General features: G+C 37.0%; 1 protein-coding gene across 1 annotated transcript in view; it reads right to left on the bottom strand.

Moving 5' to 3' along the window:
- The window catches only part of LOC139528039 (WSCD family member GA21586-like), a 72,175-nt gene that overhangs the window by 56,303 nt on the left and 1,985 nt on the right, over window positions 1–13,887 (bottom strand). The window lies entirely within an intron of this gene.

Here is a 13,887-nt window from a genome sequence, read left to right on the forward strand (position 1 = left end):
AACTAGTTCTATTTTAACAAATTATATTATAAAAAAATAAAGAGTGTTTTTTTAATTTCAATTCCAATTTGGTTATATACCAGTTGGCAATCGCACTAAAGTTTTTTTTATCTTCGTCGTTTTCTTTTCGACATACCCTTGAAAAAGAAAATCAGCCAGTAATCAGCATTTTTTATCAGTATTTACATAACACATTTTACAAAATACTATTTTCCATGTGTATACATGTACATCTATTTTTATCAAACAACACCCGCACGTGGACGAGGGTACTTATACCGTCTTTAAGGTTGTGACGCTTGTATTGTCATTGATAAAGTTAACTGGTCTGTATGTAGTTTTACTATCATACTTTTTTAACAATGCAGTATTCTTTGCTGATTTTGGTTATCTGGTACAAAACCTCCGATATGAAAAAAACTTTTGAAAGAATAAAAAGTAGACTGTCTATTAAGTATGTAAGTGTATATAGAACTTTAGGTTATATACCAGCTGGTATTCGCACTAAAGTTCTTTCATCTTCGTCGTTTTCTTTTCGAAATACCCTTGAAAAAGAAAATCAGCCAGTAATCAGCATTCTTTTTATCAGTATTTACATAACACATTTTACAAACTCTTTTATCATGTTATTCGGATGGGGAAATTATGACTTTATATAACAAGATTTTGAAAATTAGTTTTTACTGACTCTGATATGTTGTTTTTGGTTTTTTTTTGGTTTTCGCGTTCTTGTCTGACAGTTGAGTTTTTATATTTTTTTAGTTCCTTTCGACAAAATTGAACATATCACCTTTTGAAGTCTTACGCAAACGATACGCCTGTTTTCCCTTCACAGGACATTCATTGATATATTGTAGACGAAACGCGCGTCTGGCGTAAATATAAAATTAAAATACTGGTATCTTTGATGAGTTAAAACTTAAAATGCAACCTCTGAGTCGATGCCACTGCTGGTAAAGATTTATTTCCCCGAGGGTATCACCATCCCAGTAGTTGGCACTTGTGTGTTGACTTGGCTTATCATTAATATAATCTTATAAATTAACACCGCTTTGAATTTTTGAAAAAAACTAAGGTTTTTCTACACCAGGAATAAACTGTCTTACCTGTATTTGGCAAAACTGCTAGGAATGTTTGGTTCTCAATGATCTTCAACTTCGTCCTTTATTTTGGCCTTTCAACCATTATTTTGATTCGAGCGTCACTAATGATTCTTTTGTAGACGAAACGCGCGTCTGGTATTGATGATGAGTTTTTTTTTGTTATGCCGCTGCTGGGTGACCCCCCTAATTTTTTGACATTTTGTTCAAATTTTGAGGTCTAGTTTCAGATTTATGAACATAGTGCCCTTCGATACCTAGCGGAAAAGAAGCGCATGTTTCTCCTCTACAAGACCTTTATAGTCATACCCCGTGGCACTCCTCATTATTTTTCTCTAGAAGCCCTGGAATAGGCCGACCCCCTAATTTTTTGACATTTTCTTCGAATTTTGAGCTCTAGTTTCAGATTTTTGAACATAGCGCCCTTCGATACCTAGCGCAAAAGAAGCGCCTGTTTCTCCTCTACAAGACCTATATGGTCATTCCCCTTGACACCCCTCATTATTTTTCTCTAGAAGTCCTAGAATAGGCCAACCCCCCTATTTTTTTGACATTGTTTTCAAATTTTGAGCTCTAGTTTCCGATTTTTTACATAGCGCCCTTCGATACCTAGCGCAAAAGAAGCGCCTGTTTCTCCTCTACAAGACTTATATAGTCATTACCCGTGACACCCCTCATTATTTTTCTCTAGAAGTCCTAGAATAGACCGACCCCCCTAATTTTTTGACATTTTTTTCAAATTTTGAGCTCTAGTTTCAGATGTTTGAACATAGCGCCCTTCGATACCTAGCGCAAAAAAAGCGCCTGTTTCTCCTCTACAAGACCTATATAGTCATTCCCCGTGACACCCCTCATTATTTTTCTCTAGAAGCCCTGGAATAGGCCGACCCCCCTAATTTTTTGACATTTTTTTCAAATTTTGAGCTCTAGTTTCAGATTTTTTAACATAGCGCCCTTCGATATCTAGCGCAAAGGTAGCGCCTGTTTCTCCTTTACAAAACCTATATAGTCATACCCCGTGACATCCCTCATTATTTCTCTCTAGAAGCCCTGGAATAGGCCGACCCTACCCCCATTTTTTTGACAGTTTTTTCGAATTTTCAGCTCTAGTTTCAGATTTTTGAACATAGCGCCCTTCGATACCTAGTGCAAAAAAAGCGCCTGTTTCTCCTCTTCAAGACCTATATAGTCATACCCCGTGACACCCCTCATTATTTTTCTCTAGAAGTCCTAGAATAGGCCGACCCCCCTAATTTTTTGACATTTTTTTCAAATTTTGAGCTCTAGTTTCAGATTTTTGAACATAGCGCCCTTCGATACCTAGCGCAAAAGAAGCGCCTGTTTCTCCTCTACAAGACCTATATAGTCATTCCCCGTGACACCCCTCATTATTTTTCTCTAGAAGTCCTAGAATAGGCCGACCGCCCTAATTTTTTGACATATTTTTCAAATTTTGAGCTCTAGTTTCAGATTTTTGAACATAGCGCCCTTCGATACCTAGCGCAAAAGAAGCGCCTGTTTCTCTTCTACAAGACCTATATAGTCATTCTCCGGGACACCCCTCATTAATTTTCTCTAGAACTCCTGGAATAGGCCGACCCTACCCCAATTGTTTTGACATTTTTTTCGAATTTTGAGCTCTAGTTTCAGATTTTTGAACATAGCGCCCTTCGATACCTAGTGCAAAAGAAGCGCCGGTTTCTCCTTTACAAGACTTATATAATCTTACCCCGTGACACCCCTCATTATTTTTCTCTAGAAGTCCTAGAATAGGCCGACCCCCCTAATTTTTTAGACATTTTTTTCAAATTTTGAGCTCTAGTTTCAGATTTTTGAACATAGCGCCCTTCGATACCTAGCGCAAAAGAAGCGCCTGTTTCTCCTCTACAAGACCTATATAGTCATTCCCCTTGACACCCCTCATTATTTTTCTCTAGAAGTCCTAGAATAGGCCTACCCCCCTATTTTTTTTACATTGTTTTCAAACTTTGAGCTCTAGTTTCAGATTTTTGAACATAGCGCCCTTCGATACCTAGCGCAAAAGAAGCGCCTGTTTCTCCTCTACAAGACCTATATAGTCATACCCCGTGACACCCCTCATTATTTTTATCTAGAAGTCCTAGAATAGGCCGACCCCCCTAATTTTTTGACATTTTTTCAAATTTTGAGCTCTAGTTTCAGATTTTTGAACAGAGCGCCCTTCGATACCTAGTGCAAAAGAAGCGCCTGTTTCTCTTATACAAGACCTATATAGTCATACCCCGTGACACCCCTCATTATTTTTCTCTAGAAGTCCTAGAATAGGCCGACCCCCCTATTTTTTTGAAATTTTTTTTCAAATTTTGAGCTCTAGTTTCAGATTTTTGAACATAGCGCACTTCGATACCTAGCGCAAAAGAAGCGCCTGTTTCTCCTCTACAAGACCTATATAGTCATTCTCCGTGACACCCCTCATTATTTTTCTCTAGAAGTCCTAGAATAGGCCGACCCACCTAATATTTTGACATATTTTTCAAATTTTGAGCTCTAGTTTCAGATTTTTGAACATAGCGCCCTTCGATACCTAGCGCAAAAGAAGCGCCTGTTTCTCTTCTACAAGACCTATATAGTCATTCTCCGGGACACCCCTCATTATTTTTCTCTAGAACTCCTGGAATAGGCCGACCCTACCCCCATTTTTTTGACATTTTTTTCGAATTTTGAGCTCTAGTTTCAGATTTTTGAACATAGCGCCCTTCGATACCTAGTGCAAAAGAAGCGCCGGTTTCTCCTTTACAAGACCTATATAATCTTACCCCGTGACACCCCTCATTATTTTTCTCTAGAAGTCCTAGAATAGGCCGACCCCCCTAATTTTTGACATTTTTTTTCAAATTTTGAGCTCTAGTTTCAGATTTTTGAACATAGCGCCCTTCGATACCTAGCGCAAAAGAAGCGCCTGTTTCTCTTCTACAAGACCTATATAGTCATACCCCGTGACACCCCTCATTATTTTTATCTAGAAGTCCTAGAATAGGCCGACCCCCCTAATTTTTTGACATTTTTTTCAAATTTTGAGCTCTAGTTTCAGATTTTTGAACAGAGCGCCCTTCGATACCTAGTGCAAAAGAAGCGCCTGTTTCTCTTACACAAGACCTATATAGTCATACCCCGTGACACCCCTCATTATTTTTCTCTAGAAGTCCTAGAATAGGCCGACCCCCCTAATTTTTTGACATTTTTTTCAAATTTTGAGCTCTAGTTTCAGATTTTTGAACATAGCGCCCTTCGATACCTAGCGCAAAAGAAGCGCCTGTTTCTCTTCTACAAGACCTATATAGTCATTCTCCGTGACACCCCTCATTATTTTTCTCTAGAACTCCTGGAATAGGCCGAACCCCCTAATTTTTTGACATTTTTTTTGAATTTTGAGCGCTAGTTTCAGATTTTTGAACAGAGCGCCCTTCGATACCTAGCGTAAAAGAAGTGCCTGTTTCTCTTCTACAAGACCTATATAGTCATACCCCGTGACACCCCTCATTATTTTTCCCTAGAACTCCTGGAATTGGCCGACCCTACCCCCATTTTTTGGACATTTTTTTCGAATTTTGAGCTCTAGTTTCATATTTTTGAACATAGCGCCCTTCGATACCTAGCGCAAAAGAAGCGCCTGTTTCTCCTCTACAAGACCTATATAGTCATACCCCGTGACACCCCTCATTATTTTTCTCTAGAACTCCTGGAATAGGCCGACCCTACCCCCATTTTTTGGACATTTTTTTCGAATTTTGAGCTCTAGTTTCAGATTTTTGAGCATAGCGCCCTTCGATACCTAGCGCAAAAGAAGCGCCTGTTTCTCTTCTACAAGACCTATATAGTCATTCTTCGTGACACCCCTCATTATTTTTCTCTAGAAATCCTAGAATAGGCCGACCCCCCCTACTTTTTTGACATATTTTTCAAATTTTGAGCTCTAGTTTCAGATTTTTGAACATAGCGCCCTTCGATACCTAGCGCAAAAGAAGCGCCTGTTTCTCTTCTACAAGACCTATATAGTCATTCTCCGGGACACCCCTCATTATTTTCTCTAGAACTCCTGGAATAGGCCGACCCTACCCCCATTTTTTTGACATTTTTTTCGAATTTTGAGCTCTAGTTTCAGATTTTTGAACATAGCGCCCTTCGATACCTAGTGCAAAAGAAGCGCCGGTTTCTCCTTTACAAGACCTATATAATCTTACCCCGTGACACCCCTCATTATTTTTCTCTAGAAGTCGTCCTAGAATAGGCCGACCCCCCTAATTTTTGACATTTTTTTCAAATTTTGAGCTCTAGTTTCAGATTTTTGAACATAGCGCCCTTCGATACCTAGCGCAAAAGAAGCGCCTGTTTCTCCTCTACAAGACCTATATAGTCATTCCCCGTGACACCCCTCATTATTTTTCTCTAGAAGTCCTAGAATAGGCCGACCCCCCTAATTTTTTGACATTTTTTTCAAATTTTGAGCTCTAGTTTCATATTTTTGAACATAGCGCCCTTCGATACCTAGCGCAAAAGAAGCGCCTGTTTCTCCTCTACAAGACCTTTATAGTCATACCCCGTGACACCCCTCATTATTTTTCTCTAGAACTCCTGGAATAGGCCGACCCTACCCCCATTTTTTGGACATTTTTTTCGAATTTTGAGCTCTAGTTTCAGATTTTTGAGCATAGCGCCCTTCGATACCTAGCGCAAAAGAAGCGCCTGTTTCTCTTCTACAAGACCTATATAGTCATTCTTCGTGACACCCCTCATTATTTTTCTCTAGAAGTCCTAGAATAGGCCGACCCACCTAATATTTTGACATATTTTTCAAATTTTGAGCTCTAGTTTCAGATTTTTGAACATAGCGCCCTTCGATACCTAGCGCAAAAGAAGCGCCTGTTTCTCTTCTACAAGACCTATATAGTCATTCTCCGGGACACCCCTCATTATTTTTCTCTAGAACTCCTGGAATAGGCCGACCCTACCCCCATTTTTTTGACATTTTTTTCGAATTTTGAGCTCTAGTTTCAGATTTTTGAACATAGCGCCCTTCGATACCTAGTGCAAAAGAAGCGCCGGTTTCTCCTTTACAAGACCTATATAATCTTACCCCGTGACACCCCTCATTATTTTTCTCTAGAAGTCCTAGAATAGGCCGACCCCCCTAATTTTTGACATTTTTTTTCAAATTTTGAGCTCTAGTTTCAGATTTTTGAACATAGCGCCCTTCGATACCTAGCGCAAAAGAAGCGCCTGTTTCTCTTCTACAAGACCTATATAGTCATACCCCGTGACACCCCTCATTATTTTTATCTAGAAGTCCTAGAATAGGCCGACCCCCCTAATTTTTTGACATTTTTTTCAAATTTTGAGCTCTAGTTTCAGATTTTTGAACAGAGCGCCCTTCGATACCTAGTGCAAACGAAGCGCCTGTTTCTCTTACACAAGACCTATATAGTCATACCCCGTGACACCCCTCATTATTTTTCTCTAGAAGTCCTAGAATAGGCCGACCCCCCTAATTTTTTGACATTTTTTTCAAATTTTGAGCTCTAGTTTCAGATTTTTGAACATAGCGCCCTTCGATACCTAGCGCAAAAGAAGCGCCTGTTTCTCTTCTACAAGACCTATATAGTCATTCTCCGTGACACCCCTCATTATTTTTCTCTAGAACTCCTGGAATAGGCCGAACCCCCTAATTTTTTGACATTTTTTTTGAATTTTGAGCGCTAGTTTCAGATTTTTGAACAGAGCGCCCTTCGATACCTAGCGTAAAAGAAGTGCCTGTTTCTCTTCTACAAGACCTATATAGTCATACCCCGTGACACCCCTCATTATTTTTCCCTAGAACTCCTGGAATTGGCCGACCCTACCCCCATTTTTTGGACATTTTTTTCGAATTTTGAGCTCTAGTTTCATATTTTTGAACATAGCGCCCTTCGATACCTAGCGCAAAAGAAGCGCCTGTTTCTCCTCTACAAGACCTATATAGTCATACCCCGTGACACCCCTCATTATTTTTCTCTAGAACTCCTGGAATAGGCCGACCCTACCCCCATTTTTTGGACATTTTTTTCGAATTTTGAGCTCTAGTTTCAGATTTTTGAGCATAGCGCCCTTCGATACCTAGCGCAAAAGAAGCGCCTGTTTCTCTTCTACAAGACCTATATAGTCATTCTTCGTGACACCCCTCATTATTTTTCTCTAGAAATCCTAGAATAGGCCGACCCCCCTACTTTTTTGACATATTTTTCAAATTTTGAGCTCTAGTTTCAGATTTTTGAACATAGCGCCCTTCGATACCTAGCGCAAAAGAAGCGCCTGTTTCTCTTCTACAAGACCTATATAGTCATTCTCCGGGACACCCCTCATTATTTTCTCTAGAACTCCTGGAATAGGCCGACCCTACCCCCATTTTTTTGACATTTTTTTCGAATTTTGAGCTCTAGTTTCAGATTTTTGAACATAGCGCCCTTCGATACCTAGTGCAAAAGAAGCGCCGGTTTCTCCTTTACAAGACCTATATAATCTTACCCCGTGACACCCCTCATTATTTTTCTCTAGAAGTCGTCCTAGAATAGGCCGACCCCCCTAATTTTTTGACATTTTTTTCAAATTTTGAGCTCTAGTTTCATATTTTTGAACATAGCGCCCTTCGATACCTAGCGCAAAAGAAGCGCCTGTTTCTCCTCTACAAGACCTTTATAGTCATACCCCGTGACACCCCTCATTATTTTTCTCTAGAACTCCTGGAATAGGCCGACCCTACCCCCATTTTTTGGACATTTTTTTCGAATTTTGAGCTCTAGTTTCAGATTTTTGAGCATAGCGCCCTTCGATACCTAGCGCAAAAGAAGCGCCTGTTTCTCTTCTACAAGACCTATATAGTCATTCTTCGTGACACCCCTCATTATTTTTCTCTAGAAATCCTAGAATAGGCCGACCCCCCTACTTTTTTGACATATTTTTCAAATTTTGAGCTCTAGTTTCAGATTTTTGAACATAGCGCCCTTCGATACCTAGCGGAAAAGAAGCGCCTGTTTCTCTTCTACAAGACCTATATAGTCATTCTCCGTGACACCCCTCATTATTTTTCTCTAGAACTCCTGGAATAGGCCGAACCCCCTAATTTTTTGACATTTTTTTTGAATTTTGAGCTCTAGTTTCAGATTTTTGAACATAGCGCCCTTCGATACCTAGCGTAAAAGAAGTGCCTGTTTCTCTTCTACAAGACCTATATAGTCATACCCCGTGACACCCCTCATTATTTTTCCCTAGAACTCCTGGAATTGGCCGACCCTACCCCCATTTTTTTGACATTTTTTTCGAATTTTGAGCTCTAGTTTCATATTTTTGAACATAGCGCCCTTCGATACCTAGCGCAAAAGAAGCGCCTGTTTCTCCTCTACAAGACCTATATAGTCATACCCCGTGACACCCCTCATTATTTTTCTCTAGAACTCCTGGAATAGGCCGACCCTACCCCCATTTTTTGGACATTTTTTTCGAATTTTGAGCTCTAGTTTCAGATTTTTGAACATAGCGCCCTTCGATACCTAGTGCAAAAGAAGCGCCTGTTTCTCCTCTACAAGACCTATATAGTCATACCCCGTGACACCCCTCATTATTTTTCTCTAGAAATCCTAGAATAGGCCGACCCCCCTAATTTTTTGACATTTTTTTCAAATTTTGAGCTCTAGTTTCAGATTTTTGAACATAGCGCCCTTCGATACCAAGTGCAAAAGAAGCGCCTGTTTCTCCTCTACAAGACCTATATAGTCATTCCCCGTGACACCCCTTATTATTTTTCTCTAGAAGCCCTGGAATAGGCCGACCCTCCTAATTTTTTGACATTTTTTTCAAATTTTGAGCTCTAGATTAAACAATGACATAAAAGGTGCTATATTTTACAGGGTAGGACTACTTTTACATACGTTCTAAATTGAAGAGGGTGCATAGGTGGCCCTACACCTACACATAATCCGTTGATAGATGCATAGTTATTGTTGTACTGAATATTAGCCTAAAAAGTTATGCGACTTGTTAAATCAATAGATTGGATAAAAACCATTTCAAAATTGAGTTTAAATTGCTATATTTTAACTAATTTTCTGCCTTTTTAAATATTTTTTTATTTAACGGCCGTTGTTGTCTTATTCTGTTTTTTGGTTTCTCGATATATCGCCTTATTGTTCGCTGGCTTATTGTTCGCTAGCTATTGTTCGCTAGCTTCTGCCTGGTTAGATCACAAGCTTTTGATTGCATGTTTGAAAAATGCAAATTGAATTGTACTAAATACAACAGACCATAAAGTGTATCAGAGATATGCAAGATTACCAAGTTTTGAGAAAATTAAATCGAAATATTGCCAAAGGTATATTTATCTAATCTCGGAGTTTAATTTGTTTCCAGAAAATTCAATTTGTACAAAAGTAATTGTATTATTGTAAATATATTAAAAGATCTTTACCTAGATAGAATAATTGAACAGAAACAGCGCTGTTATTCTGTTATTCAGGAAAAATAATTCAACACGCAATTTCATATATAAAAAAAAAAAAGAAAAATGCATTTTTCAGTAAAACGCAAAAAGAATCTATATGCCCATGAGGGTCTGGACTGGGTTTACATAATAGATAATTTCGGAACAAAGTGCTGAATAATAGACAAAATATAGAGAAGCAAAGAGTGCTTTTTTAAAAAGTATAAAAATAGGGTATAAGGGATAAAAGATGTAAAGAAACGACAATTTGTTACAATCAATTCAAAAAATAAAAGAAAGCAGACCTTTAATTATAGTCCATCTGAGATTACAACTCGTAAATGAATGGTAAACATACATATTTTTGTTTTTGACATCCGATGTTAAAAGTAAAAGACCAAATATGATTGTATCAATCGTAAGGATAACTAAATGTAGCTACATGTAGCAGAAATTACGGAAATTTGATGAGATCTTTGAGAACCACAACAATATCTACTGAAATGCGTTAGGTCCAAGTTTTTAAAAGTAAAGAGTTATATGGCCATGAGTTTAGTATATGTACAATGCTGCAACCTTAAGTTGCTTGTTTAAAGTCCAGTGACAAATATTTTATGCATATTCAAGACGATTCAAAAATAAAAAGCCCTGTTTAACAAACCCTACTTTATACATGTCAAACCGTAGATCAGTTTTAAAACATAATAAACAGCCTACTGACAAATGCAAATTGTTTAGGAATTACCACAACATAATTTCCTACTATTAATTATTATTTTTCGATAGACCTAGACATCATTTTGTTTATTTTCTTTGGTTACATCTTCTGATATCAGACTCGGACTTCTCTTGAACTGAATTTTAATGTGCGTATTGCTATGCGTTTACTTTTCTACATTGGCTAGAGCTATAGGGGGAGGGTTGAGATCTCACAAACATGTTTAACCCCGCCGCATTTTTGCGCCTGTCCCAAGTCAGGAGCCTCTGACCTTTGTTAGTCTTGTATCATTTTAATTTTAGTTTCTTGTGTACAATTTGGAAATTAGTATGGCGTTCATTATCACTGAACTAGTATATTATTTGTTTAGGGGGCCAGCTGAAGGACGCCTCCGGGTGCGGGAATTTCTCGCTACATTGAAGACCTGTTGGTGACCTTCAGTCTGCTGGTTTTTTTTTGTTTTTTTTTCTATGGTCGGGTTGTTGTCTCTTTGACAAATTCCCCATTTCCATTCTCAATTTTATATTAATAGAAGCAGATAATGGCACTTAACAAAACCTAGCATTTTGGGGGGCTGGAGAAACGAATTTAGAATATTTTTTTTGTAATTTTAGGGCATTTTATCATCCTTTTAAAATCTTAACGGAAACAAGAAATTTAACGTGAAACTGTACTTCTTTGTCTTAATATAAACCATGCTTAATGCATGAAAGCAATCAAGTTTCCCTGAGTTTATAGAAATTTATGAATGCCTTTAATGCTTCTAAAGGCATCTCTCACATACATTTAACTTAAGTATGAAATATATATCTATAAATTGTTAGCATTCGTAAGTATTGATGCATTTATCATGTATCAGTGATGTTTACAGTCTCGGCTCAACGTAAAACGAAATTTTCAACATATACGGCAGTGCTTTATGTAGAGAATTTCATAAAATCATAGAGTAAATTTTAATCAAGGTACTGCATTCTTTTCAATTTGTCTTAATTTTTATCGAAAATAAATTAGACGAATGACCCAATGATAACTGTAATAGGAGGTTTGGGGTTAATAACAATGTGACAGTAACCCAAACTAGATTAAGATGTTACATATTTGTTTATATTGCAGCGGTTCCATGGAGCTGAAAGACGATTCAACGGGAGTGTGCATTTTATAAATCTTGTTTATTTTTAACAGTAGGATTGGTAAATTTACCCCAGTATATAACTTCTGTTTGATACAATTAGCAGCTGTAGTCCTGTGTTCATAAACTTATTCCGTTAAAGAGAATCTATAATCACTACCGATTATACCGTATGGAACTCACAATGGTATAAATGTGTGTTTAGATCGATTCATTAACAAGTCAGCACCCTATGATGATGAATAATTTTCGACGTTTGACGAAATTAGTACATGTAGATTCTTACATCGGTACCAGTGGATTATCGGAATCATGTTAATAAGTGCTCAGACAACATAAAAACGACTTTAATTGTCAGATAACCGATCGAGTGTTTCATGAAAGATGTTTCCTGATTATGCAACTGTTCTGTTGTATTTTTTTACGAGAAAAACATTATTAATTACATTACATGAATATTTCATAAGAATCCTTACTTTTCTTGGCTGACAGCAATCGAGAGACAACAACAAGACGTGCTTTTCGATTCAACGCTACAACGATGCATAGAAAAACAAGCAAACAAAAATGATAGAACTTATTATTTTATGGTTGCATGATAAAATGTAGTATATAAGAAATTGATTTTATAGGGTAGCAAAAGTGTTGATCATGTGCTTCGCCATTAATGTACTTCTGAATATGTTTACGCTTTTACACCTAAAAATAGTTTACAATAAGGAGCTTCCAATTCTTAACTTAGATTTCTTAAAATACTGTTAAAAAAAAAACCAAGCTGAAAACGTCAAATGTATGCGTAACCCATCCATAGCCTAAGGAGTTAAATTGCTGGTAACATGAGTGTTTCAATCAGGTCGAATTATTCACTTGGAAGTGAATAATTCATTCGCCATATTTTCACCTTATTTATTTTTTTAAACTGAACAAAAACTGGCTGCAACAAGTTAATTATTATTTTACTATTTGACTTTCATTAATGATGGAACAAAGAAAACATGTTTTGATTTTTCGTTTTATCTCGTAGTTAATTTCCCTTTAAAATTGACATTCTCAAACATTAACGTTCTCGGAGTTTCTGTCTGGTTGTGAAAAAAGTAAAACTTTAAATCTTAATAGTGTTTGAACCAATAATTTCAATTATTAATAAAAATCATAATAAAGTACTCATTATGACTTTTATTAATAACTGAAATATTTTGTTGAAAATAACCAATGTGCGAAATTCATTAAGCGGAAATCAACGACCTACCAGATAAAATCACAAACCTGACAACCTTAAATTCTTTATTTTCGTGGATATTTAATTATATTAGATAATGTGTTGAACATCAAATTTGTGGTTTACATGAAACCACGAAATCAACGAAAGTTGGTATCCAACGAATAATGCTGCATTAAAATGCTATAATAAAAAAAAAGACATTACAAGAAGAAAGAATTCAACAGTGCAGTTGAATTCAACAATAAAAAAAATGAAAATCAAGAGATGACTGAAGAATCACAAATATGATGAACAAATGGGCCATCCAAAGACAACAGGAAACAACAGGGGGCTGACATTATTCAACAGAGTTTTTTTTAGAGTCAGATAAAAAAAATGTTATATATTAACCACTTTTAAATCATTTAAAAAAACACTTATAATATAAATTAAAATTTAAGATATTAATGTACAGTGGATATTTCTACAGTTCAGTGAATACTATGATTAAAAGTGAACTGATTTTGGCTTACATTGTGCAATCTGTTAATTAGCGCATATTTGTTACGTTATTATATATTAACACTGATTTAAGGATAGTCACAGTTAGCACCCTTTATTTCATCTCATTTAATATTTTTTGTGCATAAAAAATGTAAGAAATCTTTAGTTAGCTGAACATAAAAAGGGTCAAGAATATTGAAAAGTGATATGCAAATGAAAACAAAAAAGTTGGTTCTTCATACAGGTATATATTGCAAATTGTAAAAAATAAAAAAACCGGTGAAGTATGACATTTTCAATGCAACAGAATGCATAAATTTTCTTATTTAGTGTTGTACTCTTACCTAATGAAGGTTAACTGAAGGGAGAAGTACCAACCTTTCCCAGACAATGGTAGACAGTGGCGTCCTCCCTATTGGACTGTGGTGTCCACAGCCTTGAAGGAGTAGAACTGCTGTACTGTCATAGCCATTTTTGAAGTTTTGTTATATTGATATTTCTCATGTGGATGGGAAACAGTCATATGCAGAGCATTCACTGGGAGAGGAGATAGGGTCATGTATAGGAGTAAGGGTTAAGTGTCTTGTAGGGAAGGGGAAATGATAGGGTGACTTTTTTTGTGGTAGGGGTAGCTAGGGTTATAGTTGGGTGGTTACGGGTAAGCATATTTAGGGATATTTACGGGTAGACAGGGTTAAGGGTAAGATGGTAAAGTTAGATAAGGGCAAATAGCGTTAAGGGTGAAAAAGG

Source organism: Mytilus edulis, chromosome 6 (genome assembly GCF_963676685.1).
Source record: "Mytilus edulis chromosome 6, xbMytEdul2.2, whole genome shotgun sequence".
NCBI classification, from domain to species: domain Eukaryota; kingdom Metazoa; phylum Mollusca; class Bivalvia; order Mytilida; family Mytilidae; genus Mytilus; species Mytilus edulis.